Genomic DNA, 18,400 nt, shown 5'->3' on the forward strand with positions numbered 1-18,400 from the left:
TGTGTTCACTGTCTCCAGTAGGAAGTTGTCATTCTCTTCCACCACTTCTTTCCAAGGCAAACCAGCTCACAATAAAATTCACACAAGGGCAAGAGTAATATTGTCTTTTTAAGTTCACAAAATCTGAACAAGCATATAAAGCTTCTCTTCAAAACTCCCTTCCTATTGTTAAGCCATTAAAAAATTCCTTTTCATATTAATGTATTCCCTTATCTTTATCAAGTAAACATTCTCTTCTAACATATTTTTGTAGTCCGAGTTAGCTGAGTAGAGCATAGCAATGGATCACAGTCCCCGATTCCATACAGGTATGCCAAGTTTATACACTGTGCAAGGCAATATTAAAATGCCTGAGTAGAAAATGTTTTCCAGACCATTCCAAGAAGCTGATAGCGACCTGTCCATTTTACCACTGAAAGTCTGAAAGACCAAGCACTTTCCTGCAAGATGAAGCTACTCACTTTTGAAACAAAATGGGGTTGTACTCTACACACAGCTCCTGAAACAGCTTATTTATTCTAACTGTACACCTCACCGTCAGCACACATACGAATTCTGAGACTGCACCCGGAATACACATTGTGCTAACCGCAGTGCTCAACTCTAGCAACAACACTGAAATATTACAGGTACCAGCTACAGAGAGCATACTGCCTCTACAAAAACTTCACTAAACAAATGGTTCGACAATGACAATATTTAAAACCATTTCAGAAGATGTGCTGTAAACATCAGTTTTCTCCACGGAATTCAGAAAGCTGTATGAACACAGAAAACAAGCAAAGGATGAGCAAGGAATAATCAAGATAAAACAATACAAGTCCTAAAAATTGCACTACAAACTTAAGTAACAGCTTTTTAAACACAGTAATAATTTTCAGTCATTTACAAAGCCTTGTTAAAAAATTCTAGCACAGCAGGGGGCTGTTAAGCACACTTGCCGAAAAAACCAAGATGACACTGTAAATAAATTCAGAAACCAATAGCAGACAAGTTCAAAATGTAGAACAGTATGATGTCTTAAATGTGTTCTCAATTTAACACAAGACTATTTTTCAAGTTCAATGAGTACAGTGTCCAAAACATGGCTTTTTGAAAACCAGTAAGAACATGAATCAGTAGAATAAAGTAAAAATAAACATTTAAAAGGAAGAATGTAACATACCTCCTCTGATCAGGGAAAAAAGTACAAGAGATAGCAGTCACCCAAAACTGCAATCAGCAGAAAATAAATGACTAAAACCCTGTCTCACCTTCAGAACACTGACATTTGCTGTTCTGCGGGGCTTTAAGGTAGTTTTTTTGAAAATATACAAGCCTCATCTAGGTAGGTACTGTCCTTTTGGTTCCTTCAGTTTTTGATGTCTAATATTAGAAAAACTGTACTTACCAACCTTGTTGCTATGCTATAAAGCTCTTAGAAAAAAGGCGTTAGAATGACCTTAGTTTTGATACTCAAAAGAACACTGCCCTGAAGTTTGAGTTTTTGAGATTTGTTGGAAGATACTGTGAATTTGCAGCCACATCATAGGAATTCCTGCACAGGATCAAATGCAAGAGACTGACAGAATGGGATAAAACAACTCTCAATACACTGCATTTAAACATTATGGAGTACACATACAACTGCTGAAAACAGCAACTTAAAAGAGTAGAATTTTTACTTCCACTTATTCATGAAAGTTCATTTGAAGAGTTGTAAATACTTCCAAGTAAAACATTTTGCGCTCATTTTAGATTTTATTTTGCCAAAGAAAGAAGAAAGGGAAGGAAAAAGTATGTTTAAATCAATTATCTCACGCTAAGAGCCAGAGACATAACTTCCGTGAAAACCATTCTAAAATCTCAACTCTTGTATACAGAACAAATAAAACCCAGAAAATTCCTAGGACACACAGCACCAAGAGTAAGGCCTTCCATATCTGAGATTATGTTAGACTTTCATATATATTCTAATATGAAAGTATATTTGAGAACACAAACCTTTGTTTGACTGATTTATCAGTTCCTACCAAAATCAAATGAGGAATAAAACAGAGATCAAGGAAATGTAATGACATTAAGTGAGGAGAAAAACTAGGACAAAACCTGGTGAATCAAAAATCAACTTTACAAACTAATGTGAACACACTAAACACTGTAGTTTTACTTCAGAAGCAACTAAAATTAAATAAACGTTTATCTGGAACTCACTTGTCAGCAAACATTCTAGCATGACTGAAATGCAAGTTGTTGAACCACCAGAAGTACACTGATGTCAAACTACACTATAAACAAGTATTTCTTTAGCTGCACTCTTCTAGAGCTTCAGCAAGATATCCAATTGTGGAAAAGAATTCAAAGTGTAAGTTCCAGACACACATGATATTTTTTCGGTTAACATTAAGTCTTTTGGAGCTGTGATGTTTTGAATTTAACACAACTGGGAAGCTTTCCTATCATCTTCTTCACGAGGACCTTTTGAGGAGCTTTTTTCTTTTAAACTCATCTGAAGCTTAATAGAGATCCTAATATTTTAATTTTTTTTAAGATAAACAGAGGGCATATTTCCACCTTTTATTTAAATTAGAAATTTGGGTAATTTTGAATATATATATATATATATATATAAAACTTTTGAAAAAGAGAGATGAAGAATACATGCTATACGTCAGTATTTCATCAAGTTTTGATACATTCCCAAAACTTAATCCTTGGGAGGTCAATATACACCTAGTTCTGAAAGAACTAAACATATAACTTCCTCCCAGCTGGTCTTTGAGCTGTCAGGAAAGCAGAGCCCCACACCTCTCCAGCCATAAACACCATACCAGTATAAAATACAATAGAGTTATAATGGCCAAACATGCATTGAGATAAACCAGCCTAGTGTGAAGCTCCATTTTCAAGCTTTGCCATGTTTCCAGATTAATGCTTTTAAGTTTTAACTATAACAAAATAAAGTTCATATATACATTTTAGCAAAGTTTAGCAAAATGTTTGACCTATGTTTACATGAGGTTACTTCACCCGGTAGGGCACTTGAGAAGCATATAGCCGAGATTTTTCAGGAAATATAAGAGGTGGTAATGTTCTCATTTTATTCAACAGAATGACTAAGTGAATCTACCAGGAGAATTAACTTTCCTCAGAATTACTGAGTGCCAGAAGAGATAGCTTATCTCCTTCAACATTTCTGTTTTAGAAAAGAAAAAAAGTATTACCTTAAAAAAATTTTCTGTCTTTCCAGCATATCTGTTCATATATAAGCTTCTGGGGGATACAGCAAATTGTCAATGCTACACTACACCTAAATGCAGAACAAAAACACATTTGTAGGGCTACCAAAAGTAGGATGCAAAACAACCTCACACCTTTGCAGTCGTCTTTACCAGAGAGAGAGACAGCCGCTACACACTAACAGAGCAACACCATTTCAAAGGACTGAAACATAGTCTCAGTGTCAAAGAATTCACCAGGCAGATTTAACAGCCAAATGGGATGTTGAGAACAGAGACCCCTTTCTCTCCCCCAGCTACTCCACCATGGCTAATCATTCCTGGTATTATTTCATTACTCACTTTCAGTGTAGTTCATCAAAGCAGGAATTCTGTTTGTTTGTTAAGACACACCTAAGGTTCCCCAGCATTACTGATTCTACTTATATGAACCAGGCTCCGAATAATTTGAACAAACAAATCAAAGTAGCAACGCATCATATCAAGATCAAGAACACCAAACTCTTCCCCCTTTTTCCCCCACCGCAAACTTGTCTTGTAACTAGCCCCAAGCCACATCCTCGTCCTCCTCCTCCACAAGCAACTCACTCTGTCCTTCTCCCTTTACACACTGCATCAGAACCTGTCTGTTAAGACAAAGAAAGGATCATAAAAAGTCCATGTTAACAACTAATCCTAACTTTTCTCCAGTACTGTGGAGCAACTGGAAAAGGAGAAAGAGTTGTATATCAGCTTTTCAATCAAGGTCTGTCATAAAGGGGACCTACGACCATAAAAGCAGTTCCTGGCCCCTCACCACTCCTAAACAAATTCCCAAGAAGAAAAATTATGCTGACTTCAGTTGCTCAACTTTTTCATTTGTTTTCCCCTATATTCTGTTCCAGTTTCAAACAGCTACCTGGTTTTTTTGCTGGGTAGAAAGGCCTTTAGTTACCACAGTGTGGCTCAAATGTTCAACATCACCTTGCTTTTGCCTGAAAGGCAAGATGCTTCAGTCAGTATGTTTTTGTGTTCAATTTTTACTTAAGTAGTAAAATTAACTGAAATTGGATGGTTTTGCAGTTTCTTGCATTATGTTTTATCACATTTTATAGTGAGTGAGTAATTTCATAACTAATGAAACACTTGAACATCTTCTCTTGATCTGCCATTTTAATGGATTTGTTTATTGAGGACAATATAAGTTATACACATTCGTGCTTTGCTCTCTCTCATGGTGAAAGTTCTCAAAAGCACTCCCCAGTAATCCACAGAATCAACAAGGGAGCAAAGTCATCCAAATATTTGAGGCAGGTTTCCTAGCAGAAACTACACCTCAGTGATGTTTCATTTTGATTGACTGTTCTACAAGAGTCATCCCAGCACTTCCCAGATTCAATAACCCTAACTATGCAAGTAATTTTAACCATCTAACATTATTTCAACCTTTCTCTACAGTTGTGGAGGTCTTGCAGTTTTTGGGAAAAGTGTCTGGGCTTGCAAGAGTACAAAAACTAGGCTGGTCCAGTTAGCTTCTAATTTTGGACTCCCATAGTTCTGCAAAGTGTGGGCTTTAGTCTCATTAAAAAGTACTTTTAAAAATACTTACGATGTACATAACGTCACAAAATGGAGTTCGATATACAGTAAGCACTCAGTCTACCCTTTCCTAAACAATGTATTGCACTTCAAGTCATCATTTGCAATCCATGCAATTCCTAGACAGAACATACAAAGGACCTGGGCAATTTTATCACAGTCAGACAGTGATAAAACAAACAGTGTTCAACCTATTTTCTTCCCTCACAGACTGCTGAATTATTGTTTTCAATTCAGCTAGAACCGGGACAGTCAATTAGTTCTCATTTGCAAGCACAGAAATTATTCAAATTTGAAATATGCCTCTTACTGCATTTTCACAGTACTTTCTCTGAATCCACCCATTTCTCAACCAACCAAGAATCATTAGTTACTGTGAATACCACACCACCCATACTAAACTCAATGCTTAATCCACATCTTTCTCAAAGGCCAGTAAGGACATATAAATTCAGTTTGCCTTAAGGACTACAGCCCTAACTATGCCAAGTGGCTGAACCCAGAGAAAAAAGCCTGGGAGGGATGTAGTGCCTCACCAATATGTCTAAGTACCTGAAGGAAAGGGACACAGCCAGGCTACTTTCAGCAGTGCCCAGTGACAGGACCAGAGCAAAAGGGCGGAAATACAGGATGCTCCCTGTGAACAACAGGGAACACTTTTGTGCCTTGAGGGCAACCAAACACTGGCACAGCACAGGTTGCCCATTGAGGCGGCAGAGTCTCCATTGGAGATATTCAAAACACATTCAGACAAAGCCCTGGGCAACCTGCTGTAGATGGTGCTGCTTGAGCAAGGGGAGACTAGAACACCTCCAGAATTCCCTGTCAGCCTAAGCCAGCCCATGATGAAGTAAAGGAAAAAGGTAAGAAAGTCCTTTAACAGAAAAGCTGTTATCAAAAACACCCCACAAGCTCCGTTAGAGAAAATTCTCAAGCTCTAGCATTTCTTCTCCCACAGTAATATAGAGAAAATCAAGAGAATTTTCAATTAAATCAGGTAGGTTAAAAGCCATTGGGATAAAATCTAGAAAGATACACTATTACATCGACAAATAAAATGGTAAACAACAAAACCTGGAGTACAGGTATGAAGTTGAAATTGGTTTTATACTAGCCGTCATAACAGAGAACTATTAAAAAAAGATTATAAGCATCTTTTTCTAAGATGCAAAGAAGAGTTCCTGGGCATTGCTGCTAATCTGGACATCAATAAACAGCAAAGAAACCCAAGAGGTTGAAGATGTGCATCAGAAAGTGTTTACTCAATTGCTAAGGAAAAAACAAAGACTTGTATGTACTCATTAACTTAACTGCACCAACCTCATAAGTCTATTCCAATCTTTCTCTAAAAAAAAATTCCGACAGCTAGCCCTTGGCACTTAACCCATGTTCAAAACATTCAGCAATTCATTCAGTGGCTAATAAAAGAAAGTGAAGCACAAGACCAGGAAGTGCAGTACTCTTAGCCCTCATCACACTTAGTCACCCAAAGTTAACATCACTAACTTAGGTCTCCCTTTATGTCAGTCTCAAAAATGGATCGCAAGTCAGTGATCTCCAGAATGTGTGACTGAAAGCTGAAATAAAAGCAGACATCCATCCATCCCTTGGGGCACAACCCACCAAATGCATGGACCAGAGTTTCTTGAATACAATATACTATGTACAGCCCAACAGCAGTGCAAAGTTTGGCACCAGGAGTCCTTTCAGATTCCTGTTGCTGAAACTGTGTGTAAGACAACATAAGATTTTGAAAATCAAAGAAGAGCAGAGCAAAAAATAAATCAGCAATAGCTATCGAAGTGGACAAACACAGATAATGAAACAGTACAAAGCCAAGCACTGAGGACAAAATAGCCATGATTCAGTTAACATTAAAAACAGGAAGCAAAAATGTTTCTGAAGCCATATGCTTCATTCCATATTACTATATATATATCACCTCAAACCACTAAACAATACAAATGGAGTAGAAACAAATAGTGTGTTTTCCTTCCTCAAAAGCAATCTCAATATGGTCTCTAAAGTATCATCCTACTTCCAGAAACACAAATGAAATGTTCTAGATTAAACCAATGCCAGATGCAATAAAACTGCACAAAGACTTCCTCTCTCTATAGCTAACCATTAAAAATATTCAGGAACATGGTCATAACTAGTGAATTCAAATCCTACAACTTCAACCACAGGGTGGCCTAAAAGACTGAGGTAAGCTTTCTTCCCCCCACACTGAAACAGTTTTAAAAAGTACAATGATTCAAATCTGGAGGTTAACAAAGTATTTGTGTTTTCTTCAATTAATTGTAGATTCACATACTGAATGATTCTGCAAGACCGATTCCATTGAACCTGCATCTTCTACAGCAATAAACTGTATTTCCTGTATGATATAGCAGAAAAACAAAACCATAGAGTTCACGATCGGAGTATTACTTCAGGCAAATCTTAAGTCTCAAGAAAGATCAAAGCTCTCTCAACATGGGAAACATTTCATTGTTTTTAATGCAAAATGCTACACTCAGCCAGGTTAAAGAGTCCTCCAAGCTCACCTGTTGGAAGACTGATTTAAGAAGCCTGAGGAGAGAGCGGGCTAAAAAAGCTTGACAATTTTACTTTCAAAAGAAGCCACAATATTGTGCAGGTTCCACAAAGAAAGCTGGACAAAAAGAAATAGAATTGCAATAGTACTGAGAATAGAAACAACTCCATCCAAGGGAGCTGCACTAAGTTGTTCACATAACCTATTTTACAGGTTTTACAATGTAAAGAAAACATAAGTAAAACAATATGCTCAGCAAAATATTTATGATGTAGTAAAAGCAGGCTGAGCAAGCCATGAGATCTTAGGCATCAGACCATACCACCTTCAAACTGCCTGTCTGTAGTCGCTGTTTACTCCTTGAAGCACTGAGAAGTAATGGGGAGAGAAAGGCTGAGGGTACCACACCCGTGGAAGGAACAGCCTTGCAGGAGCCCCAGGCAGATGGGGAGTTCCAACAGACTCCCAGTGCAGATGGCCAAAATCAAAGAGTGTGGACTTTCATGTTACAGCAAAACAGACAAACCCTTTGTACAGTTTTTGTAAAATATAAACCTGAAGTAATTGCAAAGGAGGCATTTCACAACCTTTCATCCCAGCTCTCACTTTAATGAATGTAACCTGTTTAGGGAAGTTATATGAAAAACAGTGCAAGTCCAAACTAGGTCTTCTCTGAAACGCAGAGGACCCAGTGGGCTACAAGTAAACAGACTGTTTGAGAAATAAACCTAAAATTCACCAAAAGCTCTAGCAGAAAATATTGCAGTGCACATCAATTCTATTCCCTCAAGCACCTTCCATTCAATAATTCTGAAGTCTACAAATACAACACGATTTCTCTTTTACAAAGGGGACAAGTCACTTGGCTTCTCCTTCAGCAAGCTCACACAAGGCTGTTGCAAAGCACTGAACTCAGGCGTTCCGAGTCCTGCCCCTGTGCTTCAACCAAATAAGAAACAAAGATAAATAAAAAGATTCGTAACAGGTCTGAAATTTTACTCCTAGTCTGTCATGAAGCACCTATTCTAAGTACCGGTACTAAATGTGACTGAAACAGCATGTAAGCATTACTACTAATAGTAAGACTCTCAGTGATGATTATTAATAGAGCATTAACAGTACATGACACATACACCTTTTAAGTACTGCTCACCAGCGTGTTACTCCGCTATGACCAATATCAAGAGGACAACACCAGCAACAAACAAAGTGTACCAAAAATGGCATTTTACAAGGAAATAATCACCAAAAATAAAAGTTCACCGAAGAAATATAAAGCATCAACAATCTACTTCTAGGTTCTAGAACTGCACAGACAAGACTATTTTGTTGGTTTTCCCCCAAGCCTCCTTAGATTTTAGTGGTGAGTCTGTAGCTTCCCTGTCCCCTCAAACAATCAAACCCTTCTGGTAAGTCATGGCACCAGGAGCTTTATGGAGGATGAGCCAAAACAACTGAAACAGTCTGAAGTTCAGAAATGCCATGTTTTTTTTAGTATAGACAGTTCTCAAAATCAACACACTGACAAAACTACAAATTGAACAAAGTAGAACAGAGCTTGTCCAATTCCCACTACTGCCCACCTCCAACACTACCAAGATTATTGAGGTCATAAAACAGAAGCCAGCTCATTTTCAGGAGTCACAAAACATCATTAATTCTGCAAAGTGATTTAGCCTTGCTTGCTTTCAACTTACCTAGTGTAAAGTTAAAAATAAATTCTTTAAACAAGTTAAGTCAAACCACTGCAGAGAGATTAGGTCCAGGTATAAATACTGAGTCAGCCAGGTAGGAATCCAAATCCAGATTCCATTGGAGAATGTGATACAACCAAGGGAATTGCTAAAAGGGCCTGGTAAATATTAAAGAAGCAAAAGCCAGGAGGCTGAGTTGCTGCCATTTTTTGTGAAGGGCTCTGTTTCAATGGCAAGCACTGCTCCCCCTCCCTTCCCTTCCCTCACATCCAGCTCCAATTTCTCTACTTGGAAAAAACCAGCTGCTCTCAGGCGAGGACAGCCCCTCCACTCCCCTTCCACAGCTTTCCTTCACACAGCTCCATAGCAAACCCCGAGTTTCTGTTCCACGAAACATCCTGCTCCTCCGAACACGACCAGGGGTGCTCTGCACATCCACACTCCTGGTGCTAGCATGCTCACAAGAGAGAAGCTTCAAACCAGTCCACCCTGCTCGCAGGTGGCACCCAACAGCACTGCAGACATTCCAGCACAAGCTTTTAAACCTATTCCACATCAGAGAGTTCAGACCCTTGTCATTAGACCCAAACATGCACTAGGTCCTTTCTATATCTAGCTTCTTGCACAGGAATGCCTACCAGCTCACTTCCCTGCTGCAATTTTCTTCAGCAACAGGAGAAAACGCAGAAGAGCGTTCTGTTGTTTTTAAAGGCAACGTAAGTGAGCCCTGCCGTGGCACCCAATTCCAAGCAACCAAACACAGCCGATGGCAAGGAAGGACTAAATTGGAGAAGGTTCATAGAGGGAACGGTTCATTCATTGTCATGTCCTCAAGTAACCCACTCTAGCTGCTGAGATGTTATTGTCTCTAGGGGTGACCCCCACCACCAGCGAGGGAAAGCGGATGAGCAAGACAACATGGAAGCAAAGCCCTGCAAAAGTCATAGATCGATACTTCATCATCCACTTGTTCACTTCTCGAGCTGCCACCTTCCCTCAGCCTGACTCCTGCCGCCAGCCCCATTCCTCCAGCTGGTCCCGCTTTCCTCACATGCCCCGAGCCAGAGGCACCAACCCGCCAGAGGGAAAGCCTCGCTGCAGGAGACCAGCACCTCCAAGATGAGATGAGAACCCCTCCTCCTCGAAGGCGGACGCGGTGCAGGACCCCCTCCCGCGGATGTCAGGGGGTGCACACAGAACCCCCCTCTCCCGGGCCAAGCGGGCACCCCTCTCCAGCCAGGTGGGCGCTGCCCGCACCCGCGGCCCTGCTGAGCGGGAGAGGAGGGGGGCGGAGGGGGCGGGGGGGGGACAGCGATCTAGGCCAGGGCGAAGCTTCCCCGGGGCGGCCGCCACGGAAAGTAGGGCAAAGCCGCGTCCCCCCGTCCAACCCGCTGGCGGGCGGGCCGGGGCTGGGCGGCCCGGGCGGACACCGACCGACCCGCGGACCGAGGGACCGCCGGGCGGACAAAGCGGGGCCGGGCCCGCGGGGCCTCGGGGGCGGCTGAGGGGGGGAGCGGCCGCGCGCGGGGACCGTTGGCCGGGACGGGGGCGGGTGAGGGGGGCCCGCACGCCCCCCGCGCGCGCGGTACCTGCCCGGTGCGCTCACAAAGCGGCGGCGGCGGCGCCCGCGACCGTCACGTGACCTCCCCCTTCCTCCTCCTCCTCCTCCTCCACGCGCGCGAGGGGTCGTTTTCCCTCCCCACGTGACGTGACGCCACGCAACGCGACGCGCTCGCGCGCAGCCCCGCCCCGCGCCCCTCACGCACCGCTCGCGCGCGCCCATCCACCGGAGCCTTCCTTCCGCCTCTGCCTCCCGCCCCCTCCCGGTGACCACGTGTGCAGCGCGCGCGGGGAAAACCCCGCCCCTTCCTTTCGCCTTCACGTGACTGGGTCCCCGCCCCTCCCTCGGCGCGCGCCGGGCGGGAGGAAGGGGCGGGGCAGCAGCGAAGCCCCTCCCCGGAGGCGCGTGAGGGAAAGCCCGGGGGGCGGGCTGAGGGATCCCCTGAGGGACCCCAGCAAAGGACACCCAGAGGGGCCCTCGGGAGGGGCCGCGGGAATTAACCCACGAGTTCCTGAGGAACCCCTCAAGAGACCCCGTGAGAGCCCATGCGAGGATTCCGCTGAGGAACTCTCTCAGGGACCGCATGAGGGACCCTGTGAGGGACACCGTGTGAGGGACCCCCTGAGAAGTCCCTCTAAGGGATACCATGACGGGGCCCAGTGAGGGACCCGGATGGCTTAGGAACAGGGCATTTTGGAACCAGTTCTGCACTTCCATCAATTTAAACATCTCCTTCTTTTGAGAGAAACAAATGGAGAACTCCAGGACAAAAGATAGCCGCACTACGGGAGGAGAAAGTCAAGTAAAGTACGGTGGGGATTAATGGAGAATAGGGAGGGGATGGCAGAATTGTGTCAGAGAACTTGGTGCAGCTGCTGCCAGTCTAAACAATGACAGGACAGATGGCAAGAAAGGATAGTCAATAAAACTTGACTCCTGGGTTTGGGTTGTGAGTCAGGAGGGGCAAAAAACCAAACCACAAACAAAAATGTTTCTTCCATTTAGGCTTTTTCTTGCTGTGTATTTTTTCCATTGTGTACAGCACCTCTGGTTGCCAAAAATGCAATGGGTCCTAACCTTTTGGGCATCATTGCAAGGCCTGACATATTAAAGCCAGGCTTACTTACCCTGTGTGGAAGCTGGTCTCTGCTTGGTGCAGAGCAGACAGGGCTGGTGAAGGTGATGTTCAGATTGTTCAGCCCTTGTTGCCACCAGTGATGATGTCCCATGGTCCTTGACCTTTGCTGTGGTCTGATATCCTTTACTGCTCATCCTCTATCCCTTAAGTCCATATTCTCCATGAAAGTAGAAAGGGCATGAAATCTGATTTTACCCTAAACAGTATCTAAAAATTAATTTGTGTTTTTCATATTTCTGCCTTCTCTGCATGAAGTAGACAGATTTAGCGAGTCTGCATCCTTGACACTTACTGCATAGATGGGCAGGAGCTACAACAGATCCTACTGCTGAGGAGCTGCAAGATCTTCCTATTCTTGTTTTTTCTCAGTAAGATAGAGGGTCCTTTGAACTAAATTGAAATTCAGACCAAACAGTGCACAGGTATTGTTGATTTTTTTCATGCAGCTGTTGATATTCTGTTTTATTACTATAGCAGGGGGACAATTAATTACAGCTGTAAACAAAGTTTCACAAGCTTTGTGACAAACATGTCTGCAGCTCCATAATCTGTGTGGACTTAATCAGTATTGTTAGCATTTTTCCATCATGGCTTGGCAATCCTTTGATAATCAAGATGGAAATTTGGTGTGCAGCAGAAAACAACAAAGGCTAAGAGCTCTTGGGATGCTGTAGTGCCAGCTGGAAAGTGTCTCTGAAAATCACACAGAATTCAGCCCAAAAGCATTTGGAATGGGAGAAAACTCAGCACGGATACCAGGATCAAAGTGTTGTAGACTCTTTCTGCTGTACATGGAGTAAATATAAATGAGAAAATGGGCTACTGTACTGAGAAAGCTTCCAGAGGAGAGGTAAAGGAATAATGTGGTGGAGGCTTGGGAACAAAGACCTTCACTCCAAATATTGATCAGGAGGAATTTCTTCACTGAAACGTAGTGAAGCATTTGGATGGACTTTCCAGGGAGGTGGTAGGAGTGTTCAAGAAATGACTAGACATGATACTCAGTGCTCTGTTCTAATTGCCAAGTTGCTGATCAGTCACAGGACTCACTTTCAGGTGTCATTTCCAACCTAAAAGATCCTGTAATTCAGTACATCACACTTGGAGAGAAGACCCTGCAATAAACACTGTCAAGGTTTGACCAGTCCTGGCAGGCAAATTCTGCCTACTGCCTGTGCCAGGATTCTTATATGCTGTTACAAGGATTTGCAACGTCTTCAGTTTTCCAGCCAGTAAATAACAGTCTGGTGCAGGTGCAAATCCAGATAGGCAATTTCAGCTTACTGCGGAATTGTTTTTCTCAGTCACTTTCTGCAGATTTCTGAAATAGGCTGCAGTTCACATACCACAGGCTGGACACCACTGTTCTGGTGCTTTGGCGTTCTCCTTCCCTATCATATTTGTGACTGGGGAAAACTGCTTGTATTAAGAATATCTCCCTGTTCCTAGTTCAGGAGTCTGTTCTACTTCTGTGCTGCAATAAAGCCATCTCTTTCAGGCAGTACTATCTTCCCTGTTGCTAATGCTCTCTTCCACTTTCCACACTTCCAACCCTTCCCCCTCAGGCTCATTGGACAATTGGTCTGACTGAACTGAAGTTCGGAGCAGTTTTTTACTATTTATTCTGAAGTTTTTATTTTCTTTGTGCTCTTTTTTTTTTCTTTTTTTACATCGCTTGGTCCAATAAAATATTACTCTGCTGCAAACTGGTCTCACAGCCCTGACCCCAATGACACCTCTTCAACAGCACTACCTATTTCCAAAATACATTGCACTAGCCTCAGAAAGTCAACATAATCCAGGTACACAAGTTCTGCAAGGGAGAGGCTCAGTATAAAGAAACCAGTCTTGACTTTGAGCTTTAAGTTTGCAGGGAACCTGTGTAGAAGCCCAGAAGATAATGGGGCTAATCTCAAACACTGATAGCCAGGTGGCTGCAGAGCCAGCCAAGGATTGTTGGTACTAACAGCCAGGGACTGTTAGCAATAACACACCGGGAGAATGAACAGAATGGGGCTGGAGAAGGGGCCACAGGGAGGTAGAGCAGTGTTTTTCTGGGACAAACATCCTTATCCTGGCTCCTGGAGATTAGCACAACACAGCACAGGTGTAGGAATGAGGTCAAGAAGCAGACATGTAGGAGGATATGGAGACCACCAAATACCCTGAAGCCTCCAACCCATTTCCACAGTAACTAAATTACACAGAAAGGGAGAAACTTGCCTCCAGGGCAGGGAAACTTATCTATAAAAAAGTACCCCCACAAAGCCCTGTGTGTGCACCCCAGGACCCTGAACACTCCATCATCTGCATCAGCAATGGAGCCAGGACTGCTGATCTCTCTCTCTTTTTCCCTTGTTTTCTCCTCCTCTTTAAAACAGCTTGCTCTCTTTCTCTGTTCCCTTTGAGCTCCCTCCTTTATTTTAAACTCACTGCCTTGTGCTTATAGGATGTCAGAGACTAACATAACAGTTTCCATGCAGAGTGTGTAATCTACCAATAGAACTTTGTAAGATTTCGTACACCCTCTGACTTCTGCTGTTTCTTTTGTCCATGAGCATTTGCAAATTTTAGGTACTCCCTTCTCCTGAAGAGTGGGATGCTACAATATGGAATTCTTCCTAGGTACAATGAAACAGTTGAAAATTTTGGTGGCAAAGCGGAGTTTTCTCAAGAGAACTGTTACAAGGATTTTATAACAAGAGATGTTACCTTTGGGCATACCTGGGATTGCTGCTGCATTTAGATGTGGGGTGAAGCTTGTGGGGATGCTGCCAAGAAATGGGATCTAACGTGTTAGATTGTGTTGATATGCCTGCACAAGCAGAGCTTCCACAACAATTGTACTTGAAAGAGTTGCCATTTACATTATGGAAGCAAGCCGTTCTCCTAGAGATACCATTAATGATGGTGAAGGCAGGAAGGATAATGATGTCATTGTGTCTAGCCTTCATAAATCCCAGTCCATTCAATTCCTAACATCCATGGCCTGCGTTAGTCCATCATCCTTGGAATTTGTGTTGGGCTGCTTGATCATTTTTTAGAGACAGTGTGTCCCTGGAGATGACCCTTTTCTCCAGGTGGTCCCTGCAGACCTTGGTCCATGTTTTCTGTGTAGTTTGACTGCATGAAAAAGGTGATACATTTTCATGTGACCAGAATCTGAAAGTGTTCTGCATGATCACCTTAACCCTACTGTTATATTCCATTCTTTCAACCTTTTCCAGAAAACATTTTATCTGAATCTGTATTTATTTCCAGATTGTCAAGACACATGTCTGTGGCTGATACTCATCCTGCAAAGCCCTACTTAAACACCTAAGAAGGATGCTAGTGGGGTTACCTGTCTAGTGCATGCCCTTCTAATGGTGAGTGCTGAGTTTGTTCTGTCATGTTCCTTGATTTCATTCTCTGATGTGCCTACCCACTGTTACCTCTACCAGGCAACTGTTTCTAAGAATTAAACAGGCTACTGTTAACAGACTTGTTTTCCATACAACACTGTTGTTTGACATTAGCTGTGTATCTAGCCTTGAATTATCTATTTAGTCCTTTATCAGTTTTCCATTATTTTGTCTGTGACATCAGAAAAAGTAGTCTACAGATGCTTGGTCATTGCTCCCCAAGATTAAATTATCTCCAAGACAGAAGTATCCTTGGCCAGCTCCTAAATAACTTGGTGGGGCAGAGTTGCAGTAGATGATCACTGAAGGTCTTTTAAACATCCTTGTACAGTGTTGCACACTGCCTCTTGCAGCACTTACAGACCATCAGTCTTTACCAGTTGGATTTTAACAAGCCTAGTGGAATCCCAGCCCTCCCTTACTCCAGGTAATACAAAGGTTCCTGTAATGAATGGTAACAAACTAATAGTATTGTAAAGTGGAAGCTGGATGTGCACCATTTGCTGGTTTTTTCCCAAACTTCATCTTAGGATAAATTACAAGCATTTTTATCCTGTGATTTTAGGAGAATGTTTTGAATAGTGGTCCAAGGATATTTGCCAACTCCGGTTAAATGTCAGCCATCTGTTTTCAGTTTTAAAAGGGCTGTTTGTAGATGCAGTAACTGGCAATGGCAAGAACAAAGCAGTGAGCTTGGGAGACCCCAGGGAACTGCAGGCTGGTGAGTCTCCACCCAGCCCTGCAGAGATGGTAATACTGAAAGCCTCAAACACTGAGGAGACAAGAAGGTGACTGGCACTAGTTTTCAGTACGGATTTACACTGGGGAAGTCATGTCAGGCTGACCTGCTCACCCTCTGTGATGAGATGACTGCCTTGATAAATGAAGGGAGAGGAGAGGGATGTTGTTCAGTTTGAGCAAAGCTTTCCATGGTGTTTGTTAAAAGAATCTCATGGACAAACTGATGGACTACAGACTGGGTTTGTGGACACTGAAGTTGCACTGAGAACTGCAGAGCTGCTGGGTTCAAGGGGTTGTGATCACTGGCACAAAGTCCAGCTTGAGTCTAGTCACTGGTGTTGTGACCTAGGTCCTGGGGCCAATATGCATTCAAGCTCCAGATGTTTCCCTTCTCTTTAAGCAGCAAGTTGAGCAGCCCAGAGCACAGGACTAAAAGCTTTCCGCAAAAGCAAATAAACACCAAGTCCAACAGCAACAGCCTACAAGGTAACAGGGATTTTTTGGAGTCAAAGCATATTTATACTGGTAAAAAGCTAAAGTTGGCTTCCTGCAATTAATAGGAAAAATGCTCCTATAAATACACATGGCAAGTCTCCGCATCCCAAGACTCTTAGAATTTATTCCCAGGAAGGAATAAAATCTCCACAAAGTGGTTTTACCACGTGGCAAGATCATTAATTGTTACAGCTTAATAGTGTTCTACTGGCATCCTCACTGGCTGGCTGCAGTGTGGTGTCCAGCAGCCCTCAGCAGCAGTACACAGGCTGCCACCAAAGCACATGAGGAAGTGAATCTTATTATTTTAGTACTGACCAACCTTTCCTCACATTTTTGGCTCCAAGACCTTTCTTGGGGCTCAGACACATGGAGAAATTAGCCAGAATTTCTTCCTAGGTCAATACTTGCCTAGAACACTGCAGTTATTGGGGTGGAATTTTGCAGCAACAGTGTCAGTCTGTCTCCCCAAAGACAACCTTTAGTCACATTTTTTCCAGTTGTCTAGAATCTGTAAAATTTCTGTTGTAACTGAGTCTGTGTGTTTCACACTCAACATGCATCAGGCACTGCAGTGGGTTTGTAGAAGAGAGGAAACCCCCAGGACAGGAAAACTTTTGACAACACAGAGGAAGAAAAAACCCACAGACACTGATTACAGGGGTTACAGATCTTTCTGCTGACACTTCAGCATCTGTGGAACATGACCCTCACTCTGTTTGTGTCTTTGGCACATATAGTACAAGCAATGTCTAGCTGACCCTTCGATCACAGCTCCGCAGTTGCAGCCTGTAGCTTCTCTCTCACCTCTGCCAGCTCATGGTACAGCTCAGTGAAGAGAAAATAGTAAGACCCTCTGTGCAGGGCAGAGCAGCTGACCCATACCTCCCAAAAGCCATGTTGGCCACATGGTCCCTTGAGCCTTTTTAGGGGGCGGAAGCCCTCCTGACATCTGTTCTTTCAGAGGAGACTTGAGAGGGACTGAGGAAGCTGGGAGACAAAGCACAGAGATTCTTGTTTTCTAATACACTATGAACTTTCTCACTTTCAATGTCTCCAAAATTGGCCACCTCTTGACCAAAAAACATTTCAAGTGCTATGTCCTGGCATCTCTTTATTTATTGGACCATTTACTGGACCGTGAAAGCACCTTGCATTTGAAAAACTATCCTGATCTTTCATTCAGAAACAGGATGAGTACAGCAGTGGCTAGGAAGAACTAATAAAATAGTGTGAAACTATTCTAAGTCCTATCCTGGTTTGGCTTCCTCCTTGAGCAACAGCAGTGTCAACCAGCTGGCAAGAGCTGAGGCCCCAAGTCACAGAGATCAGAAACAAAATACACCCAAGAAGGGAAGTGATGACAGCCAAGGAAACCTGCAGCAGCTGGGCTGAAGCTGGAGGCAGGCAGCAGACTGAGTGTTGAAAGGGGTAATGTCGACTGCCACATGTTTGTAGCATACAGTGAAGGCACAGTTGATAACACCACAGACCAGCTGCAGACTCCAGGCCAAGGAGTGCAGTGGGTCTCATTTTGGTTCCACAGACAGGAATGACAATGGCCATACATGCACATGTCAGGCATGGCCAGTGAGAAAGCACCGAGGGAACCCAGACCTTTTAGTAGAAGTGAAGACTGACTGTGAAACAGATTAAAATCTCTTCTCCCAAAAATGGTGAGCTGCCTTACATAGGGAAACAAACTGATTCATCTGCACTGTGAATAGGAGAGCAAGGGGAGCTGCAAGACAGGTGATGGGACAAAGCAGATTAATGCTAAAATTAGCTGCTTGGGGACAATTTAGACTTTTTATTGCTGAGATTTAAGCTGGACATGCATTTAAGAGGAGCTCAATTAATACCAACAGCTTTGGAATTTGTGAGCTCATCTATGGTCCTCTAAGTCAGCTAACAGGCCCCACACCATCTGACTGCTGTACTCAATGGAGCATCTGAAGCTGGTGGGGAGTTAGTAACCCCGGTTGCCAAAGCCCTCTCTAACCCATCATTTTCTGTATGTCTCCAGGGCCAG

At 43.1% G+C, this 18,400-nt stretch overlaps 1 protein-coding gene across 2 annotated transcripts in view; it reads right to left on the bottom strand.

Moving 5' to 3' along the window:
- The window catches only part of UBAP2 (ubiquitin associated protein 2), a 119,843-nt gene extending 108,980 nt beyond the window's left edge, over positions 1–10,863 (bottom strand). The window contains exon 1 of one of the 2 annotated variants that reach the window (XM_064735236.1): positions 10,796–10,863. The gene's annotated coding sequence lies outside the window, so the exon portion shown is untranslated. Of the gene's footprint in view, positions 1–10,618; positions 10,737–10,795 lie in introns of those variants that run through there. The other variant, XM_064735234.1, reaches the window with a different exon arrangement.
- Between the last annotated feature and the right edge of the window lie 7,537 nt (positions 10,864–18,400).

This window comes from Zonotrichia leucophrys, chromosome Z (genome assembly GCF_028769735.1).
Source record: "Zonotrichia leucophrys gambelii isolate GWCS_2022_RI chromosome Z, RI_Zleu_2.0, whole genome shotgun sequence".
NCBI classification, from domain to species: Eukaryota; Metazoa; Chordata; class Aves; order Passeriformes; family Passerellidae; genus Zonotrichia; species Zonotrichia leucophrys.